At 38.4% G+C, this 22,271-nt stretch overlaps 1 protein-coding gene across 1 annotated transcript in view; it reads left to right on the top strand.

Moving 5' to 3' along the window:
- The first annotated feature begins 896 nt into the window (after positions 1-896).
- Positions 897-22,271, top strand: part of LOC108682755 (probable tRNA (uracil-O(2)-)-methyltransferase) — a 43,450-nt gene continuing 22,075 nt past the window's right edge. Inside the window, exon 1 of the mRNA XM_018171992.2 lies at positions 897-1,112. The gene's annotated coding sequence lies outside the window, so the exon portion shown is untranslated. The remainder of the gene's footprint in view (positions 1,113-22,271) is intronic.

Genomic DNA, 22,271 nt, shown 5'->3' with positions numbered 1-22,271 from the left:
GTTAAGAGATCGTAAGTTCATCAGCCAATCATTGACGGCCTTTCAAGCAAAATCCACCAATCATAGACAAGAAAATAGAGCGTAAGTACTTACGTTCACTTAGCGAGTTTTGAAAGTATGGCCCCAGAAGTGATCTTTCGTACCTGCGTTGACTGAATATGAGAACCTAGAACTAAAAAGTTCCTCAGAGTGCATATGTAGAATTATATAATTGGAATATAATGCATTCTCTGGTCACTATTCTTACGCGTGCCAACAATAAAATTCTGCCGTCTAATGCGAACATGTAGAATTGTAGATGTTCCCATATTAGAGATTTATTGAAGAAGCTTGTTGACACAGAATGACACAACTTGACAGAGATTAATAACTATGATGTTTGTTTATGACTAGGGATTTTGGATTCAGGAATTTATACTGCACAGCTATTTGTCGCAAGTCTGTTGGTGATAACTTTTAACAAGGCTCAAGATCCCAGATCAGAGATACTGTAAAAAATCAGACCATGAATTCAGAGCGACGTGTCTCATTCCAAGGTTTTCACTAGCTACCTACCCAACAACCTGCAATATTGACGTTTACAAGCTTAACCCAATATAATAAGTTCAGACAATGACGCACAAGATAAATAATAAACAATGGACTTGGAAATATCTGGGTTTTGAAATTATATTATTTGGGATAATAGTATCACATTGCAAAACTATGAAGAGAGGATTAGATCAAAAATAGATATTCAATACTTGAATCGGCCGCTCCAAATTTAATTTGAAATACACGAAATAGTTTATTTCCAAAAATAGTTTGTCAATTCCAGTGCGGGTGTGACGTGAAGTTTTCTTCCGGTCCCTTTAGCTCGGACGGAAACGTGTTACGAAGCAGCGGTCATTGGCTATTATCTCACGTAGCTGTGAGTAGTAGCGTATCATCTGCGCTAATATTAAACGGAATTTGTGAAGAGCAAGGTTTTGCATTTGTTTTACATTTATCATTGTGGTCATAGTTAAATATCGTTTCACTATTTTAATAAAATTTTATCGTCATTTTTGAGAGAGTGAAATAAGTGCTCGATTCGTACCTGAGGAGATTTGAAGCTGGGCACCTCCATCTGCGTAAGTTGAACGCGTTTACGTAACGCTATGAATTAGTTGTAAATTAGAATTTATTGCTACTTATCAATATTCATGTTAACTATAACTAAATATTTTGCTGGTAAATTTGGAATTTTCTGTGTGTTTCTTTTCTATTTAAATGTATGATTGCCAGAATGAGTTCAGTTGCGCAAATAAATTAACATTCTTTAACTGATTAAAGCCAGAAAACGGAAACATTTGTAGCGGGTTTCTACATTTATTTTTTCCCGTTGCCATGCTAGATTAATCAACCCCTTTTGGTCAGTTTAAATTCGTGATGATTCTCGTTTATCAGTAATTCGGAACTTTAATGCAAAAATTTAAATTTGTGCAGCTTAAAAAAAATTACATTTGATGTCATTATTCTCATTAAAATGTTATACAAACTGCTACCTTTAGTATCGGTTATTTAAAGAGGTAAAGTACCATCTTCAAATTTGAACTATCGCTATCCGCGGTTTTGGATACTTACTTTGATACTGCGAAATACTCGCATAATTTCGAAGTACTCCTTACCAAACATACCCGCGAGTCGCTGAAGCAAATGAACATTTCGCTCGTGAATTGTTCTGACAAACGCACAATCAAGAAAAGCGAACCAGCGAACAATTTTAAGCGCAAATCACAACACAAATCTTAGGCAAGTGGAGGTTTCAGCAGCTCGGTGTAATTCAGCCAAGTTATTTTTTGACATGTCTCGTGTGAAGGAGCTTTAGTCTAAGAACTGGGCCAGAGCGCCATTATCCTGTGGTAAGAACACGTTAGCAAAAACCTAATCCGGCCGCAATCACCACTACAATCGCGGTAATGCACATCTCGCGTGGGCTTCTAGGCAAGTGATCTTCAAGCGACTGGCTCTTTCTGGTGCTTTGTTATGCTTCTTCTTCTAGTCTTGTATGACGTATGCTTTAAGTCTTCACTGTTTTGGCCGGTTAAGGTTATCTTCTGCTCAAATTCTCTACTGCTGTTCCGGTTATGGTTGATTTGTGTTTAAAGTCTCCTCTGATTTGTCGGCAAAAATTAACTTGTACCTAAATTTTTCGCTGATCTGCCGGTCATGATTGCCTTCTGTATAGAGCGTCCGCTGCTGTGAAGGTTAAGGTTGACTTAATTCTCATCGACTTCTTTGCTGCTCTGCCGATTGTGGTGGGATTATGCTTGTAGTCTTCGTCGAAGTGCATGTATTGACTAACTTTTGTCAAAATTATTAGCAAATATAGTCGAGTTTTTGGTTTGTATTCCCCCATCATTGTCTCTTTTCTCTCATGCACAAACATTCTTGGTTGAATAAGGTTTAAATTCTCCGTTGAATGATCGGCGTTTGCACAAATATATTATTAGTTCTGGAATAGTCCTCGCATGCTTGGTTTCTGTTCAAGTAAGGAAATTCAAACAATGGTCAACTATTGACTTGCATAACAGCAATGGCAGTGAAAAATATTAGTCACTGCCTTATTATATTGCATTTTTAATAAATTTTCATTCCTGATTATATTTTTGTAATTAGCTGAAGTGATATCCAGACTACCGCAGTATGAATGCAGTACAAGTAGTACTACAAGTACATGGTACATTCACTAGCCTTTAAATTCCCACGATGCCTTTTTTTACCTGAGCCTATACTTTCAAAAAAAAGTTAAGAGAACGTAAGTTCATCAGCCAATCATTGACGGCCTTTCAAGCAAAATCCACCAATCATAGACAAGAAAACAGCGCCCGATGCAGGGACCTACGCACAGTAAGAGAGCAGCCATGGGCGGGTGGATGGCAAACAAACACATCCATCTCTGAAGACGCTATCAATCAACAGTTACGCCTATGAGCATACGGCTCATGATATCGATCAGCCTTGGGATGCACTGCCCCATTCAATCGGAATTATTCAGAGAGCACTGCCATCTCTTGGTACTTGTTGATGCTGAAAACGTTAATAAAAGAGGCTTTTTTTGGAAATTGCGAATTGTTGTGCGATCCAGAAGAAAGTTACTGGCAAATTCCACACGGTGAGACGTCTCAATTTCAAATACATATGCTGTCAGATAAATATCTCGATTCAAGTATGAATGCAATATGGGATACGGCAAGTTATTATTAGATGGCAAAGACAGCAGAGAGCAATGAGCAGCATGCAAAAACGAACGTTAGTGCCGAATATTCTAATGCATATGCCTGTGCGCAAATAGTTTTACTTGGTACAATTTATCGTGAAATTTACAATTTTCGCAATTTTCCCATTGTGCTATTCCCTAGTGTTCAAGTTGAGTTGTTCCATGCTGGTATTGTTTGCAGCATTAGAACAAGTAATTTAGCCAAGTAAGCCAGCGATTAGCACAGCCTCTAGCAACGCATCAATCAGCCTGTGCTTGAACAGCTGCGCAATCGCAGAGATTCATGAGCAAAAAGAAGTCTTTTTATTGAGTAAACTAAGCTACGACGTGCTGTCAACTCGCGTATAAATGTCTTATTGTAAATGTGAACTTGTCTGTCATTCATTCACTGAATTAATGTGTGTCTTGTCGAGTTGCGTGGCAAATTTTCACTTGAAGGTAAGCGCCTTATGTTTTTCCGAGATCGTCTTCTCAGTCTGAGCGAAATACAACACGAGAAAAATTACTGCACATTCTTCAGACTAGGCCATGCAGTTGAATGTTGCCGCTACAAGGCTTTAGCCCATAATAGCTAAACTAAAATTCACACGTTTACTTGCGCAGGAAGTCTGTCGAAGCGCTCTACATTCCTAGAATTATTTGGTGAATTTAATTGCTGCGTTAGCGAAATAAAATAATGGAAATTATTTTATCTACCCTATTTCACTCTAGTGTAAACTTTAATTTCTGAATTTTGTGGTGAAAAAAGTGCTTTAATTTTTCTCAATTGCAATCATTTGCTTTATATTTTTATTGCCTGTGTAATGCTATTGCATTGATTTTTCCTATCACTGATGTCTCATAGACCATTGAACTAAGGTTGCGTACCTCGCTACTTAATTAACCAGTAGCGAGGGAAAAGTAGTAATTAAAGTTCCAATAGCGCGAAATTTTGCTTACATAGTTACAGATCTACTTGCAAGCAAAAACCACATTTAAAAATGTTGGCAATCATTGATGGCCAGCTCATTTATTTTGATCTTGTAGCACACCATCAGCTGCCGACATTAGAACATTCATTCATCGATCCCCCAAATGATCCGTATATAATATTATACATAATATATATAATGATATACAATTATTATGTTTGAAATAGTGTATAATATAGCTATATAATGTAGATAGCCCGATGGCCGCTTTACTATGCTGAAATATCGAGTGCAAGCACCGAATTTTTTTAACAGATTCGATGTATATCATCATTGGTTTCTTATTAAATTTCTGTACACTATACTGTTTAGAAGTTCAGAATTCAGCCCACACAGCATTAGGGCGGAAAGTCCAGCAGTTCTACAGGGGATTATATTAGGATTGATAAAGGAAAACATTCAGCGTCAGTTGACCGGTCATTGCGGCAGACTTGCTGGTCGTGTTCGCGATTTTATCTTACCCACACCAGTGCCCAAAAGAGGCATCCTCGCAACGCATGCATCTTCGTACTGCCTTTAATGCAATGTTTACCCATCCACTTTGACCCATTGATGTCATGACCAGCAACACAGCGAGAGTAATCCCTGGAGCAGACCACAATGGGTGTTTTTCTGTCTCCTTGCACTGATATGGGAATAAGATTTCAGATCGCATATCCCGATCTGATGTGATCTCCAATTGATCTATGATATATGGGATCCTTTTAAGTATTGCTATTTGGTTCAATGAGATCAAAGCTACTTTACAGATTTAATGTTTTATCCAGTCATGTTTTTAAATTTCTTTATTTCAATTCAATATAATTGATGTAAAATGTTACTATATTTTTTAGTAATTAAACCAAAGGAACTGTTGATGAATACAAAACGCCCCTGATTTGTGCAAGATCTTTTATTTCACTTGGAAATTTGAAACCACATTATCCACGACAGAGACGAGCATGTCCTCCATATCGGATTCAATTTATTTCTTTTTCACAACATGAGATGCGTACTAACCTGTTACTTGTTTTAGCCGTGGAATATGATAACAAATTTCAAAGATAGCAAAATCAGCCACGGAGTTTTTATGCACGTGTTTATAGGGCTGTGCCAGAGGGCGTGGCTCGCGGAGCGTCTATTTTACAATGGGCTTTTGTTGGCGCCCTAAACGACTTCAATGAATCTGATGGAGAAAATCCATTACCAAACAAAGACGTCCTTCGAGAAAAATTCTCCAGCTGAATATGCGCCCCAGACAACAGAAAATAACGATGCGTTTAGCGCACATGACGCAGACATCGTACACAACTCCTCCTCCTTGTGTGTCCAGAGATAGAGCTGGAGTATCTGGGCTGGTGGACCTGGAGTATCTGGGCTGGTGGACCTGGAGTATCTGGGCTGTTGAACCTGGGGTATCTGGGCTGGTGGACCTGGAGTATCTGGGCTGGCTGTTTAACCTGGAGTATCTGGGCTGGTGGACCTGGGGTATCTGGGCTGGTGGACCTGGGGTATCTGGGCTGGTGGACCTGGGGTATTTGGGCGGGTGAAGCTAGAGTATCTGGGCTGGTGGACCTGGAGTATCCTTGGTCGGTGAGGCTGGATTATCTGGGCCAGTGAGGCTCGAGTATCAGCATGAGTCGGTGGACCTGGAGTATCTGGGGTGTTGGATCTGGATTGTCTGAGCTGGTGGCCCTTGAGTTTCCTGGGTCGGCGTATTTGGGCCAGAGAGGCTATAGAGTATCTTGGCCGGAAATATATGCTTGCAAGCAGTGCAAAAAATAAGCTACGATTATCTTAGTGGAATTGGTCACAGTTTTATTACAGCGGACGACGTGTCATGAAGATCGATAGATATTTTTCATTTTGTTTATCCGTTCAAAATAGCCTACATCTATGATCTTACCTCTGTTGCACTAAAGGCAGTAAGCAGAGGAATAAATAACGTCTTTAGAAACAGTATACACGAAGGTTTTCATTTGAATCCATAAATATTCGAAGAGCATACAGCTCATAACTGGGAACTGTTCATTCAAGACATTTCACTTATTCATATTTATTCATGACTCACTTTCTTCAGAAGAAGCAAATGAGCAGCCGACATTCGCAACAAAAATTTATTACATTTTTTATAGAAATATTCTACTGTTTCTACTGTTATGAACTGTTTACTTGCGTTCCATGCTCTTATAACATGTGCTGTCATCTCGACCCAATTCCGAGTATTTATATTATTAACTTGTCTTCTTATATATTGCAGTTCATATTAAGCAATAAACTCGTTGATTTTTCAATAATGATCATTATTAGATAAGTTTTATTTTAAATGAAAATGATTTTTTAATTATCTGTGTATACTCTTTGCATATTAAATATTGGTAAAATATTGAATTGTTGGCATTTTATTCTCTTCTCCCCATAAGTGAAAACGAAAGTAATATGCTCATTGAATTTTCTTTTGTTTGATTGTTTTATATAATATTTAACGTATGCACTCAATATTTAATTGGTAATTGTGTCCAAATAGTGACATCTTTTCTACACGTAGTAATGATACGCACTTTTCTGGGTAAAATTTTGTCTGCATTATAAGCAGCAGCGCTACAAGTGCATTGCCATTTGGACAAAATCTCAGCATTTCTCTGAGTGATCCTTGTTGTTTTTCCTGTTTGTTCTGGAAGTGACACATTCATACAATGCAGCTATAGTTCAAATCATGTATCGTTGCTTTCACATTTTAAGTATGAATAACCAATCCATTTTATATATTCATCAATTCATTTTATTATCGTTCTTGTGTGTAGGGGTGGAATGAATCATTGTATGAAGTGAAAGCATTACTGTTTACCATGTAGACGTAAGCTAGGTTCTTTAATCCAATGCTCCTGCATAATGTAAAGATCGACCGCATAACGTAAAGTTTAACCTGACTTGATGAGATTGACTTCGTAATTGCTTCGAATTCCGACACTATTTTTACGTCTCGTGGAATTACCACCAATAAAACCTCCTCTTACTTGTTTATTGTTAAAGCTTGTCGGAGTTCGGCCTTTGTTCTCCTTTTAATCTAAACAATGGTACCTACACAGCTGTCATTGACCGCGTTTAAATTATGCGAATTGAAAGGCTTCACGTCATTTCTAGTTTGTAAATAAAGGTAGGCTGTATTTATTGAGTCGTTGATTTTGTAAAATCTACTCAATTATTCAAATATTTAATAGATGAGTGATGATTTATTGATGTAATACCTCCTGTTTCTTGAATTAATTAACGAATGGAGCAATTATTGCAAAATATCTCCTCACCAAGGGGAATTAGGTTCATTTTTGAAAAAAAATTATACATTCTGCTCTAAGGTCGATAGGAAAATCGAGCGTACACAAAAGTCACATAACTCTGAAATGCAACACTTGACTGCGATTTTCTCCTCACGCCGAATTTACCCCTGTGATTCTAGCAATAGATTCGCATTAAGTGATTAAAGCGAAGCTAAGTACGTTTCCATTCGCACTTAAAGCAACGAACTCCGAGCAAGCCAAGGCGTGGGTCTGTTACACCCACTCACTCAAAGCTCTGGCCCCTCTCGGGGACCACGCCACACCACGAAAACTTAAATTCATTACGACTGATACCAGCTATACTGTTATCAGACTGTCCCGAGAATGCACTCAACAATTGCTTTTTATGAGCCATAAAGTTCAAGCTCTCAAGTTCATCAATTAAACATTTGAGTTTGGTTGGTCCCAATCGCCATGAACTCCATCGTTTTTGAGGTCCAAGCCACAGATAAACATTTTTCGATTTATTCATTGTCTAAATTCAAAGCTTCAATGACTGCTCAGACACCGTCGCCAGTTATTTTAAAATATCGTGCCATTACCGTATCGTCATTACAATTAAGTGTTGTGACCGATGTTAATATTACGTCCAGAGAAAGTTTTAGGACCGCTTTTTGAGTCACCGCCGGGGGCACATAACAACGCTCGGCATTTGAAGTAACTGCCTGGCCGATTTCAGGGCTCGGCTACTGAATACAATGGGCATGAGGCTCTGGCGGGGCATCATCGTGCGCGGGCACGAACAAAGTAGGAGTACAATTCTCTCATTGTGCTCGATGAAAACTGGGGGCAGGACTTTAGGAGTCGCTAATATATTTATGGTCATGAAAGACTTATTGTTGGGATGGACGTAGGTGTCCTGATCTTCTTAATTGTAAAAGTTTGAAGATTAAATTCTTATATTTACGTTTTAAATTCTTAATTTGGGTTTTACGTTGGTATAATATTTATTGTCTCTAGGGTTTACATTAAAATATCTCGTACTATGTTTCGTTTCACCTACCAGACAAGCTATCGCTATCTGTTGGTTGGCGGCTTACATTTAACATAGATTTTATTAATATTGTGCCAAACAGATGGAGGCTTCTCAGGAATATTCAGAACTTCAAGCGTTGTATACGCAAATTTAAAAATTATTTAGCCTCGTAGGAGCACCGTTATAATTTTGTCGGTACAAACGGTATCCAGGTGTCACCGACCCCTCTTATTTTATCTCTATATATAACCATTCGTCTGGACACAAGACAACGCAGATTTGGGATTACCATGGTTAGCCCTCTTGTCCGTACCTCACCTTTGGTCGCACAACAAGCGTAAACGTCAGTAACGTCACGCTACTTATCAGACTTTTATACGTTTCTTACGACTCTAGGTATCATAAAACGCCTTTTGTTGTAAACAGACGAACCTGTATAAAGAACATGAAACGTATTAACGATCTACACGAATGGCCATGAAGCTTTGCTTCTCTGTGGTCGACTCAATTAGAACGACCATGCATCCATAGGGTGGTCCTCCGCCCGACACGTTACATTCTAGCTTCGAATAGATTCCTTCAAAAGAAATTTGTCTCTTAAATACACAAAGCTATTGAGAAGCGCGTAAGATATCAACGAATGCAGTGTTTTTCAGTGAGGTCAAACTCTTCGAACTGCTTTATATATTTCTTTTAAGATATGAATTTGAACAAAGTTTGAACAACAATTTGAAGTTATTGAATAATTTAAGACCATTCTAGCTGCACGCTTCTTCCCATTCTTGATTAAAATCTCATAATTTTTGTTGTCCCGGCAATGAACGAACTAAACCCTCGTCCATATAAGCAAGGCAGACAAATATGAAGATCCTTTCGTATCCGAAAATAGTCATTTCTAAGCCTAAGGTTTAATTTGACATTTTTCGCAAACCTCGCCTCCAGCCTTAACAAATTTTGCTGAACAACATTACCTTACATTTTTTTTACCTTAAATTAAGGTGTGCTTAGCTCTCAGATAATTAAGAACTGCAGCCCAGTAATGCTAATGAGTTTCCTTTAACTTGATAAATAAAGGAACAAAAAAATATTTAGGTACACAAGTTGAATGAACGGAGTATATGTGATTGAAGTAGGTTGCATCTGCAATCAGAAGGTTTATTTTCAGACTGAATTTAATTTTTTGCCTACGATTGCAGAATTGATTGTTTGCGTTCACACGAGATGAATGGTGGGAGAAGAAAACATTTTTCAATGGTTTAACTTTAACACATTCATCGAAATTTTTATACCGCGTTACCAGAATAGATTAAAGTAAATTTAAATGAATATGAAGGACGTTGCCATTATCATTAGACTTGGAATCGTTAATTTTTCTTTAGCTTTAACTTCTTCAAGTAATGTTCAGACGAAATCTGTCCTCGATTTCTTAAACTTGAGAAGTGCTAGAACCTCTATCTAACTTTTTGCATTCTTAACTAAACGCTTTCGCGGAATTTTTGAATCGGTTTACAAAGTGCAGGAAATATCGAGGAAGGCATTAGCATCAAGCGGTAATGTTTTTCACGAGATCTAACCTTGAAGCAGAAAACAAAGCTCTCTTCCAAGATCTCTGGGAGGAAATGAAATAATTCTGGATAATTTTTTTGCCCTGACGTAAATGCTGGATTTCTTGCCTTGCTGGAAACCATTCCCCTCTTCCTTGATGCACCCAAAAAATACCTGAATAGTTCCTTTTGTTAAATATCCTTCAAAGGATGCTCATTCTTTTCTGAGGCACAAAATACTCGATAATTAGTCGCAATTAAATCCAAGAGAGAACCGTGTGTGGAAGCTCGGAGCCATTTCTTCAGGCTTCAGAAGACGTCACGCATCTTGCTGCCCTGATCAGCAAGTATATTTACTTAAAAGCGTCAGTCTTTGTTGTCTCGAGGATAATGGGCTGCTCTGACTGCATGGTACATTATAAGGTCTATCTAATGGTTTACAAGCCCCATTACCTCGCATCTAACGCAGCTCGATGGGTGGCTCAATCATTCTATATAAGGAACTGCCGCTGCTTACTCCTATAACGCTCACTTCAACAAATTCATCAATGAAGAAATTCTCTTTCAAAACAGGATTCTTTCGCTTACATAACCCATAGTTATGAGATTATTATATTATAAATTCAAACTTCACTTTTATTTCATAGCTTCTACATCGGTCATTTGAATTACGACATTAACCTTCTCACCTTTTTTCACGCTAAATTTACCAATTAAAAAATTATAGACATTTGCTCCTTGGCTTGATTCGTGACTTATTAAGGCTGTAGCTGAACACTGTGAACACAATATAATCAAGACGTAAAAAATTGAGCAGTAGTTCACTTACGTATTGCGCACAGAATGCACAGCGGCCTGGGTCTGTTACGTCCAGGGCCTTTTCCTTCAAAAAAAGTTAAGAGATCGTAAGTTCATCAGCCAATCATTGACGGCCTTTCAAGCAAAATCCACCAATCATAGACAAGAAAATAGAGCGTAAGTACTTACGTTCACTTAGCGAGTTTTGAAAGTATGGGCCCAGAACTGCACCATTGGACAAAATAATTGTACGGGATCAACCCTATCCAATAAATTAACACTTGTTCAGACTGATGATTGATTAATGAGATGAAAAATTATTAAGAACAGTGTAAAATTGTTTTCTATGTTGTATGGGACAGAACTGCAATTTTTCAATCCTGTTGCTTTAACATAAGTCTGAACAAGCAAAGACTGTTATAAAAACTCATTGAGCAAAATATTCTTTTAAAGTGAGCTATAAATGTTCTCATAATCTAATTATACGCAAAAATATTCCATTATGAAAAAATGTGGGCACAAAATTCTCTGATACCTAATAAGTTTGCATGCATGCATTTAAATGCGATATTTTTTAACATATGTCTCCTTCATATCGCTTTTTGTCGTTGTTGTAACCTTAATTACCGATAATTTTACATGCAGGCTCACCATGATTTGTTTTTAGCTGGCTCACCGTGATTTGTTCACAATTTTGTGATTTACATGAGCGTTATATTTATATATGAGTGTTGTATTATATATATATGAGCGGTATGTTATATACCGAGACTGCATATTATATTTAACTGATTGGTGAACAATCTAACACAAATTTTAGTAAATTACAAATAAGAATGAAAAATATAGATAATGGTTTTATTTACGATCACCACATAGAAATTTTTTTTATAGAGCCAGATGTCTGCAATTGAACTAAACGCGTTAATTGCGGTAAAACAATGTGAATTGATGATAGCCGCATAACTTACCATAACTCAATAAGTCTGCGAGTACTCGGAGTTATATTTGCAGTTATAGCCAAATTGAACTTAAACTCTTCTATGAAGATTAAGTAATTTTCCGTGTCAGTAACTGCCGTATTAGTTCAAAATTTGTCTAGTGACCGTAACTCTAGTAAACAATCCTGGCACGTAACTCTAGTTGCCACTCCTAGTAACTAGTAACTCTTCTTGCCGTGACTAGTAGTAACTCCAGTTGCCACTCCTAGTAGTAATTCTAGTAACCAGTCCTAGTATCAACTCTATTAGCCGGGCTTTTATCCACGATATACTCGAGGCATCGGAAGACCAAAGGATTAAGACCGCGCAGCGATCGTCTGGTATACATTAGTGCTGACATTATTTATGAGCTTGCGTGGCCAGCTCCTGAACACTGCGTTTAATTATAACGTGCGATCGCTGATTACCTTCACCCCCGCAAAGGTCGCGGCTCCGAGGGCCCTGACGCTGCTACTAGTGGCCGCCACTGCGGACACTAGCGGCGGCCACTGCGGACACTAGCGGCGGCCACTGCGGACACTAGCGGCGGCCACTGCGGACACTAATGTAGAGATTATTGTGGACACTAGTAGCGGCCACTGTGGACACTAATGTAGAGATAATTGTGGACACTAGTAACGTGCGATCGCTGATTACCTTCACCCCCGCAAAGGTCGCGGCTCCGAGGGCCCTGACGCTGCTACTAGCGGCGGCCACTGCGGACACTAGCGGCGGCCACTGCGGACACTAGCGGCGGCCACTGCGGACACTAGCGGCGGCCACTGCGGACACTAGCGGCGGCCACTGCGGACACTAATGTAGAGATTATTGTGGACACTAGTAGCGGCCACTGTGGACACTAATGTAGAGATAATTGTGGACACTAGTAGCGGCCACTGTGGACACTGCCGACGCTAGTAGCGGCTTCTGCGGCCACTAGTGGCGGGCACTGCATTAAATTGTGGCGGTCAATCTGCGGCCTTTAGAGGCGGTCACTGTGACGCACTAATGAGGGCTATAGTGACAGTCACTCAGCCTCAGCGCTCGCAATCTCGTAATGTGTAAATAACACTGTCTCTGACCAGTTTATTCACACAGTTAATAGTTACGCCATCGACATATGCTGTCTCATGCCATGCCATTAATACTGTCCTTAGCGACGCTATTACGACTGTCCTTAGCAAAGCTATCAATAATTTTTTTCAAAAACGCTATTAAAATTAATCTTAGCTACGCTATCAATACTGTCGTTAGCCGTCCAGAATCGCTTATCTTGCAATAAACCGATGATGATATTCAGTAAGAATATAAATTTGAAATTGTTAAGTTCAGCGATCAAGTTTCATTTTTTTTGAAAAGTGTAAGAAACCTTTCGCGTTATTTTTGAGGTAAAATTGCGGTAAGTTCTCCTTAGCAACAGCGCTTACATAATTCCGTTCTCAAAGAATTTCGATTCTCTGAGGAGCATCGCCATGTTTTTTTATAATTTGCGCTTTATATTATTTTTGTTTTGAAATTTAACTATCCAATTTCTGTAATTTGATGTCTGTTTGATTAAAACTAATGCAGCTCAGTAAATCTCTTGACGATGACACAAATATTGTTGACGAAATATATTAAGACCCGTAAGTAGCTAAAATATATTCACTTTACCGTTTTGACGTACTATAGCATGGATGGAGAAACGACTCCATATCCTTAAGAAGCAAACAAAAAAGTCTACATTTCTACATGCCTCGTTATATGTTCATGACAGAAGAACAATGAAGCCATTTTATTTGCTAATCAACCTATAATACAGTAAATCGATCTAGAACTCCAAGTCGTGAAACGCACGACTTATTATGTAACCGTATACATGTTTCATGCAGGTTATAACTAAGGGTTTTCAGCGAATTCCCAGTGAAGGTTTTAATAAGGGTTTTCAGCGAATTCCCAGTGAAGGTTTTAAATAACGCAGCTAGGCACGTCTGTCGTCACCGGTTGGCGAGTGAAAGGTGAATATTAAAGCTGGGAATTAGATAAATTTTAATATCCTGGGAACTAAATAAATTTTAATATCCTGGGAATTAGATAAATTTCAATATCCTGGGAACTAAATAAATTTTAATATCCTGGGAATTAAATAAATTTTAATATCCTGGGAAGTAAATAAATTTTAATATCCTGGGAACTAGATAAATTTTAATATCCTGGGAACTAGATAAATTTTAATATCCTGGAACTAAATAAATTTTAAAATCCTGGGAAGTAAATAAATTTTAATATTCTGGGAAGTAGATAAATTTTAATATCCAGGGAACTAAATAAATTTTAATATCCTGGGAATTAGATAAATTTTAATATCCTGGGAACTAAATAAATTGTAATATCCTGGGAATAAAATAAATTCTAATATCCTATGAATTAAACAAATTTTATTATCCTTATTTAATTTATTATCCTTAATAATTTTATTCATTCTCAAGGTAACCAGGCCGGGTCCTATTTTCAAAACTTGCTCTGATGGAATATAAATAAAATAGATTTCATAGAAGGCTCCTTAATGAGAAATCGACTTTTACATAATAATTGATTTTTGAACGGTAAGTAAAATGAACTATAACTCTTCAACTGGTATATTAATAATAATGCATCTACGAAAAGTAAAACTTGCAACAAAGTTGTCAATTAGGAGCACAGCTATTAAGTCGAAGTATTTTCGGTTGAATATTTTTAAATTAATCCTACAATGTAAACACTAGTAAAGTGGAGGGACGTTAAGCTCTTGGCAAAAAAGCCGGCTGAAGCTCAAGTATTCTTAATTCGTTATTTTTCAATAATTTGAACAAACAAACTTCTTGTTAAAAAAACGAATAAATTATATAACCCATATATTTCGGAGTTTGAAAAATTTCCTTGCCATCATACTTTGATTCAGACGCAATTTCTTGAATTCCACGCATTTATTTCCAACGATTTTCCAGCTTAGCGTCAGAGTAAGCGCATCCAAATGCACTGGAAAATAGCGACATTTCCTGCGGTTCCTGAAACTTGCGATTGTCTTCGCGACAGTGAAGAATAAATGTCTCGATTATTGCTTTGTCGTTGGTAGGCCAATTCTGCACAAAATAAAGTCAACTGCGAGACCTTGCACACGTTCAACATTTTTGCATAGTTAACTGCAGACCGGACGCAAAATATCTTTCGTATGAATTTTAATACAACAATTACCTGATTTTTAAATTTCAATGGTATTTTTGACGCTGCGATATTTTCAGTATTCAATGTATAGAAGTGAAATATATAAGCTTTTGATTTGAAATAAAGGTTGAATATATTTTTTTAGGAGGTTTGCTAACACTAATCGTCTGCAAGGGATAGATTCAAATACACTGCAGTTCATATCAGCGGCAATCGCGTCTACCTGCACATCATATGGTCATCATTCTGCTAGTTTTGAGTTTATCTGTATTATATGTCAGATATTGCAGTTGCCTCATAGTTTAATAGAAATCGCCAATGGGAACAATTATCATGCAACATTTTTTGTTTAAAGCTATACCAAGATTTTGCAATTTCTTCATCGGTGGCCAAATTTGAAGTTTTATTTGACTCACATATATTTATTACATCAACGGACTATCCGAAAGAATCGTATTTATCAGTTAAACTACAGCAGATGTCATACTCGTACACGGCTCTGTAAAGCCGTAGGACATATTTAGCGTTAGTTGAAGTAGTCCCTAGCACAGGTTCAGAAAACGTAGCCCTCCAACCATGAGAGGGCAAGCAATAAACCATAATTCCTGTCTCGTTGCTCGCCCAGCTATGGAGCTCCTGTTCATTAACATCATATGGTCTGATTTGCGTGAACGCTCGTCATGTGAAGCTCGTCATTGTCGCTGTTGCATATTCGGCGAAGAACCCAGGAAAGAATGTTCCCACTGCTCATTAGAAAACACGTCCGTGGTGGTGGGCAAAGAACCTGTTGCGAACACTCACCCGGTATTGCGCGGCGTGTTGGTGAACACGATTCCAGTGTTCGCTGTCACATTGGATGGGTGACGCCAGCACTATTTCATGCATGGGTGACTTCAGAGCCTGTTTGCTTGCATGTCGAGGCTGGAGAGATCGTGTCTGTAAACTTGGAGCGACGGAAGTAGTCGTGCTTAACTCTGAGCTTCAGCATGGGTGGTTTGATGGCCCTATTTTCCTGTGAACCGCAGCATGAGTGGTGAAATGGCCCTATTTTCCTGTGAACCGCAGCATGAGTGGTGGAATAACCCCATTTGCCTGTGAACCGCAGCATGAGTGGTGGAATGGCCCCATTTGCCTGTGAACCGCAGCATGAGTGTTGGAATGGCCCTATTTTCCTGTGAACCGCAGCATGAGTGGTGAAATGGCCCCATTTGCCTGTGAACCGCAGCATGAGTGGTCGAATGGCCCCATTTTCCTGTGAAACGCAGCATGAGTGTTGGAATGGCCCCATTTTCTTGTGAACCGCAGCATGAGTGGTCGAATGGCCCCATTTGCCTGTGAACCGCAGCATGAGTGGTCGAATGGCCCCATTTGCCTGTGAACCGCAGCATGAGTGGTTAAATGGCCCAATTTCTCTGTGAACCGCAGCATGAGTGGTCGAATGACCCCATTTCCCTGTGAACCGCAGCATGAGTGGTCGAAAGGCCCTATTTTCCTGTGGACCGCAGCATGAGTGGTGGAATGGCCCCATTTGCCTGTGAACCGCAGCATGTGTGATTTGTTGCTGCGTTTAACTATTACTCACAAGATGATTGGCTGAATTATTATCTCAAAAAAATTTAAATTAGATGTTGTGTACATGTGAAAACCAAGGGAAGTTGTTATATGATCGTGATCGCATACGAGTCATCGGAGCCTTTGCCGTACCAGTAAACTTTGAGTTATAAGTGGACGAACTCTTGGAGAAATGATTGTGAGGATATCGTCCCGGGATTTGTCCAGGTTGATATCGTACCTTTTTAGCGCATTTTCTCATTTATGAAAAAAATGCACTATTGTGCTCGTCATGTCCGTCCGTCTGTCTGTCTGTCTGTCTGTCTGTCCGTCTGTCCATCTGTCCGTCCGTGACTTCACGTTTTCGTCGACGAGAAAATGCGCTCTATGTCACTCACTGCAGTGAGTACTGAGTAATATTTTATTTAGTTCAGCTGCGGTGAATATGGATACACATTCGCCCTCGTATTGTGAAAGGCGAGTCGGCGTTCGATTGTTCCGGACAAATGTTTACCTGAAGGTATATTGAAAAAATAAAAAATGATAGAAATTACAATTATGTTGATTCAAAGGTAGAAATAACGAATTCATTTACACAGGGCGAATTATTACGAACATTACCGAGCTCCTACTGTATGTGGTTAACATATATGAGAGTATGTTTTCACGGGCGTTATACTGTATTTGTACCCTAGTTTATATTAATAATTTTGATCATAATTTATCTGTACCCCTCATTCATTTTGCTTTCCTGGGCCTATACTTTCAAAAAAAGTTAAGAGATCGTAAGTTCATCGGCCAATCATTGATGGCCTTTCAAGCAAAATCCACCAATCACAGACAAGAAAATAGAGCGTAAGTACTTACGTTCACTTAACGAGTTTTGAAAGTATAGGCCCAGGTGCGTGAAAATCAAGCCACTTCAAGTAATTGAGGCTCTCGACTTGCACTGGAATTAAAGTTCTTAACGTCTGCTCATAAAGTTCTGTTGAGCTTCGCTTATCCCAAAAAGGAAGGATATTGTGAAGGGTTTTCTCGCTCGTGCTCACAGTGTGTGACGCGCTAGCATCACAGTTATGAGTGTAGCTGTGGGTATTTCGGCGCGGTAACATGGCATGATAGGTGATTACCTTTCGAGTTGCTTAATATTAGCATTAAGAATATGAATATTATTTATTACTTTCCAATTGTTAAAAAATGTAAATAATGGAAAAAAATTTCAAGTCAAAATGTAATTAATTAAATACAGTTTTCTGTGGCTACAATAACTAGAAATCTGAACGCTTGTGCGGTCGAGACTTGTCTGTGATGGTTAACGCTATGCACATGCGGCACAATTAATGGGTCGCAATGACCCATTAGGGTCTTGAATTTAACGGTCATTTTTATTTGATATTTTTTTTGTCTTTTATTTGTCTTGAATTTAACGCACTTTCTGACGCATTTGCTTTTTTGTGATTCTTCATGACATAACTCACTTAAGTGAGTCACGGCTGTGCGTTAGGCTGGTGACGACCCGTACTATAGTGAGTCAGGGCTTAGTCAAGGTAACCCAAAAATACCAAGTCTGTCAAAAGAGTTCGTTTATTTTCGGACAATAATTAATGTAGACGTGTTGACTTGGTCGTACCAGTTCACATTAGGCAAAATGTGACTCTAAAATTAGAGTATATGTATATATACCAAGCTAAAGATGCTCAATGTGGTCCTTTATCGATTAAAGTTTATGCTACTAACTCTTTATTATTATTATTATTATTATTATTATTATATTATTATTATTATATCGAATTTTTGCCAGCTTCTCCGACGGTCAGGCCAGGTTTCCTAAAGATATTTTATGTTCGCTCAAGTTCAGTTCATTCTGTAGGTGCATTAATCTTCAAATTTGGCAAATAATGCATTATTCATGAATTGGGTTAAAGAGCCACATTCATCTGTCGAAACCAGCTAAAATTAAATTAACTCACTCAAGTGAGCCATGATGACCGATATAATTTAACGATTATAAACATTTTGTATCTTCTTTGTTTCCTGTATTATAGTCACCGAGAAATACACCTGATAGTTTTGTTGTATTTTTTCAAGTATTCTGAGCCTCCCACATGTTTCGGTGCGATTGGATTTATGCTTTTGAATTCACGATGCATATGAATTAAATTTTGAATTCACGAAGAATATGAATTTAAGTTCCTCTGTTTGTGGTAACATTTTTCTTGCATAAAACTCCCAGTTCTTCAGTTAAGTGAGTTAGCAGCTCGTTCCTCTGCCAGCAAATGAACGGCTTCTCGAGTCAGTCATTTGTTCCGATTAGATGAGAGCTTCCGTAATTGCCTCTTTATTAAAACAAATTTCCGTGGCAATTAGATTAGAGCCTGCGGTTAAAAATCTGCCCTCGACGTAACGGACCCACAGAGCACTCGAGGGCGGACGTCTTCATCGTAAGATTTTCTATGTAAGTTAGTTCTCGAATATTTATGACTCGTATACTGGTTTTGTAAACATGATGTTCTTCTTGTTTACTACTTGAAGGCGGTGTATACGTATCGAAATAATTTTAATACTGTATTACTTTTATCTACGTGGCAGACGCACAAAGCTAAAGGTGGCTTAATTTGAACAGTAAATTAAAAGCAAAGAAAACACCAAATATAATGGTTATATATGCATGAAAAAGTATTGGAGATTAGCTCCATCATCAGTTGAAAAAAAAGTTCAGAGAATTCATGTACAATCAGCTGTGAAAATTCTCATATACACAAAAAAATTTAAAAGCTAAAAGAACAGAAAACGTACGCAGAAAATAAAAATTTATCGCTTTAAAAATTGCAGGATGATACGATCTGCACAATGTACAATAATATTGTATATGTTGTTGTGACACGGTTTCCGTTCAAAAATATTCAGCAATTCTAGAATCCTGGAAATCTGAACCACCAGAAATGCCACCAAGTATCTTGAAATCGCGATTTAAGAAGACTAATGACATAAGTAGCTTTGAAGTTATTCAGAAAATTTTAAGGCGCCAGTCCTATTTTACACTTGCACTATTGAATTATTTTTACTCAGTTTTTGAATTGTTTTTAGTATTTGAGCATTTAAACAGCCCTAGCTGGCAGTCTCTCTTTGGAGTTCCAGAAAGGAACATTAGGACAGGATGTCAACGTAAAAAACAGCTGATTATTCTCGCCATCAAACTTTTGAAAGGGTGAGCGAAGATAAGGACGACAAAAAGTTTCCAAAACTTTATTGGGATACACGCTGAAAATTCCGACGCGAGCGGGACGTGGCCTGAGTTGTTCGTGTTTTGGGCCACTGCCAGAGACTGAACATATACATTTCCTGGTCCGCCTTCAACCGACCGTCGCCTAAGCATATGCACCGCGTCAGATGTGCTTGGTTTGAGCTCAGCTCTTCTGGCATATGTTCAGTCTTAAAATGCCTAGCAAATTACGGACCAGGCAATAAGTCCAGCAGCTATCTGAATCAATCGTCAGTTATGGAAAGATCGGGTTCCAAAGGCCGGATCCCTTGTGAATCAAGTCACGAAAAGTTCAAGAATCGGCAACAGGCCATGGGCCTATTTCTTCAATGCCGACACTTCTATTCTATTCTAATATGCCAATGCTGCGCGGCACTCCCACTCGATTGTGATTCAACGGCTTGGATTCACCGATGAGGGCCCTGTGATGGGTGCGACTTGTCTTGAGAGCTTCGTTTTTATCAGGAAAGAGCAGCTCAGAGCTGACATCTGGTCTATATTTGTGATGAGGCGTTCGAAATTACCATGCAAATGTCGCTGCCCAAGCTTCAAAATTAACATGTAAGTCTCGCATTCTCTTGAAACTTTAGCAATCGTTCATCTTGAACTTATTTTTTAAGAGAAAAGCTTCATTATCAGTGAAGCTATGGACGCAAGTATGCGGTTGGCTTCTATTCTTCTAAAATTACCTCGAATGCAAACACATATTTGGTACGCGTTACAAAAGATAAATTTCAATGTTTTCAATATGAATTGCATGCGCTCCGGACTTGATTTGACTGCCCAGGCAATTACTGAATCCCGTGTTTTGCACAAGCACAATTTCTGTTGGACGCGCATTTGCATGGCAGAATAATATTACCTTGGGTTATGGCTCAGGAAATATTTGGTTTTACCAAGTACAGGACCGCTCATGTGAATACTGCCAACTGTTAATCTATTTTTTAAATATCGGTTACATTCCTATATATATATAGTGAGCAATTCAATTAACTGCGCATTCAAGTTACAGGCTCAAAATCCATTTCCATAAATTCGTTTCAGACATTCAAAGATAAATGCTCAGGTGTTAATATATAGTTTATCATACGGAGAGTAATTATGAAATAGAAGGCTCGAATGTTAACATACAATTCATGGCGTTCCGTTCACAGTGTTTTTTTATGCAAGCGCAAAGCAGATGCTTCTGTTAAGAAAACAATTATATGCACTAGATTTTGTATGTATATACGCTCCAATGTACTGCCAGATCGAAGCAAGAGCTTTCAGCAATGGTCTAATCAATCAGGATTAGTTCGTTATACTCATGGTCTATACAAGGTCCCTGAAGGGTTACTAGAATTTGAAACAAGAACCAACACCAGGGGCCACGGCTATAAGCTAAAAAAATTGCGCTGCAACTTCTCCACGCGACAAAATTTTTCTCGCTTCGAATCACCGACATGTGGAACAGCCTCCCCGATGACATCGTTGGCGCTCCAAGTATGAACGCGTTCAAGAACAGACTAGATAAAGCTATGGAAAAATATATGTTCAGATTTGAAATGCCTAGCTCCTTATCGAACGCGGTGGAAGTCTAGTAGCTACTTCAAACTATCGTCAGTCATGAAAAGATCCGGTCAAATGACACGATTTTAGATCTTCTGTGAACAAGGCACGAAAAATAAGAATCGGCGACAGGCCACATCAGGCCTACACTGCAGCGCCGACATCACTATGTTATGTTATGTTATGATATATATAGAAGGCAAGTTTAAAAAAAAAAAACTTACTGATTGTGTTGCCTAAACCGTGCCAAAGAAGCTAAAAGTGCATAAGGAGCGTTGTGTAGTTTTTATATTTGCTATGCCTTTGCCATCGGGTTCATTCTTAAACCCAATCTATAGTCATAAACATGTCGTCCAAATTTTTGTGACTAGTTACTTCTTTGAGTGCTCAAGGGCAGTCGCAGTAAAAATATGTACGGCTTTTCAAGCGCGTATTCCCAAAACTTTTTGTGACTGTATTGTGATGTGCGACCAACTTGATCTGAAATTTTATTCTAAGTTGGGTAATCATGACGAGGCATTGCCAAACATGTTGTATATGGAATACTTATTTACGTTGTTTTATTTTATTCAGTACGTATCATATTGGCAAAAAAGTAATCAAACTTCGAAACTGGAGAAGAGACGAATTTTTATGTGAAATTTAGCTTTTAACGGCCCTTCTACACGCATTTCTTTAGTTGGAGAATTAGTAACGAAATTCGGTATATTGTGATGTTCTGAGGGCCTATACTTTCAAAAAAAGTTAAGAGATCGTAAGTTCATCAGCCAATCATTGACGGCCTTACAAGCAAAATCCACCAATCACAGACAAGAAAAAAGAGCGTATAAGTACTAAAGTCCACTTAGCGAATTTTGAAAGTATGGCCTCTGGTGTGTTATTGAGGCCAAGCGTTTGGAT

The sequence above is a fragment of the Hyalella azteca genome, unplaced genomic scaffold, assembly GCF_000764305.2.
Source record: "Hyalella azteca isolate HAZT.00-mixed unplaced genomic scaffold, Hazt_2.0.2 contig12764, whole genome shotgun sequence".
Classification (NCBI taxonomy): domain Eukaryota; kingdom Metazoa; phylum Arthropoda; class Malacostraca; order Amphipoda; family Hyalellidae; genus Hyalella; species Hyalella azteca.
This window is presented reverse-complemented; position numbering and strand designations above follow the sequence as displayed.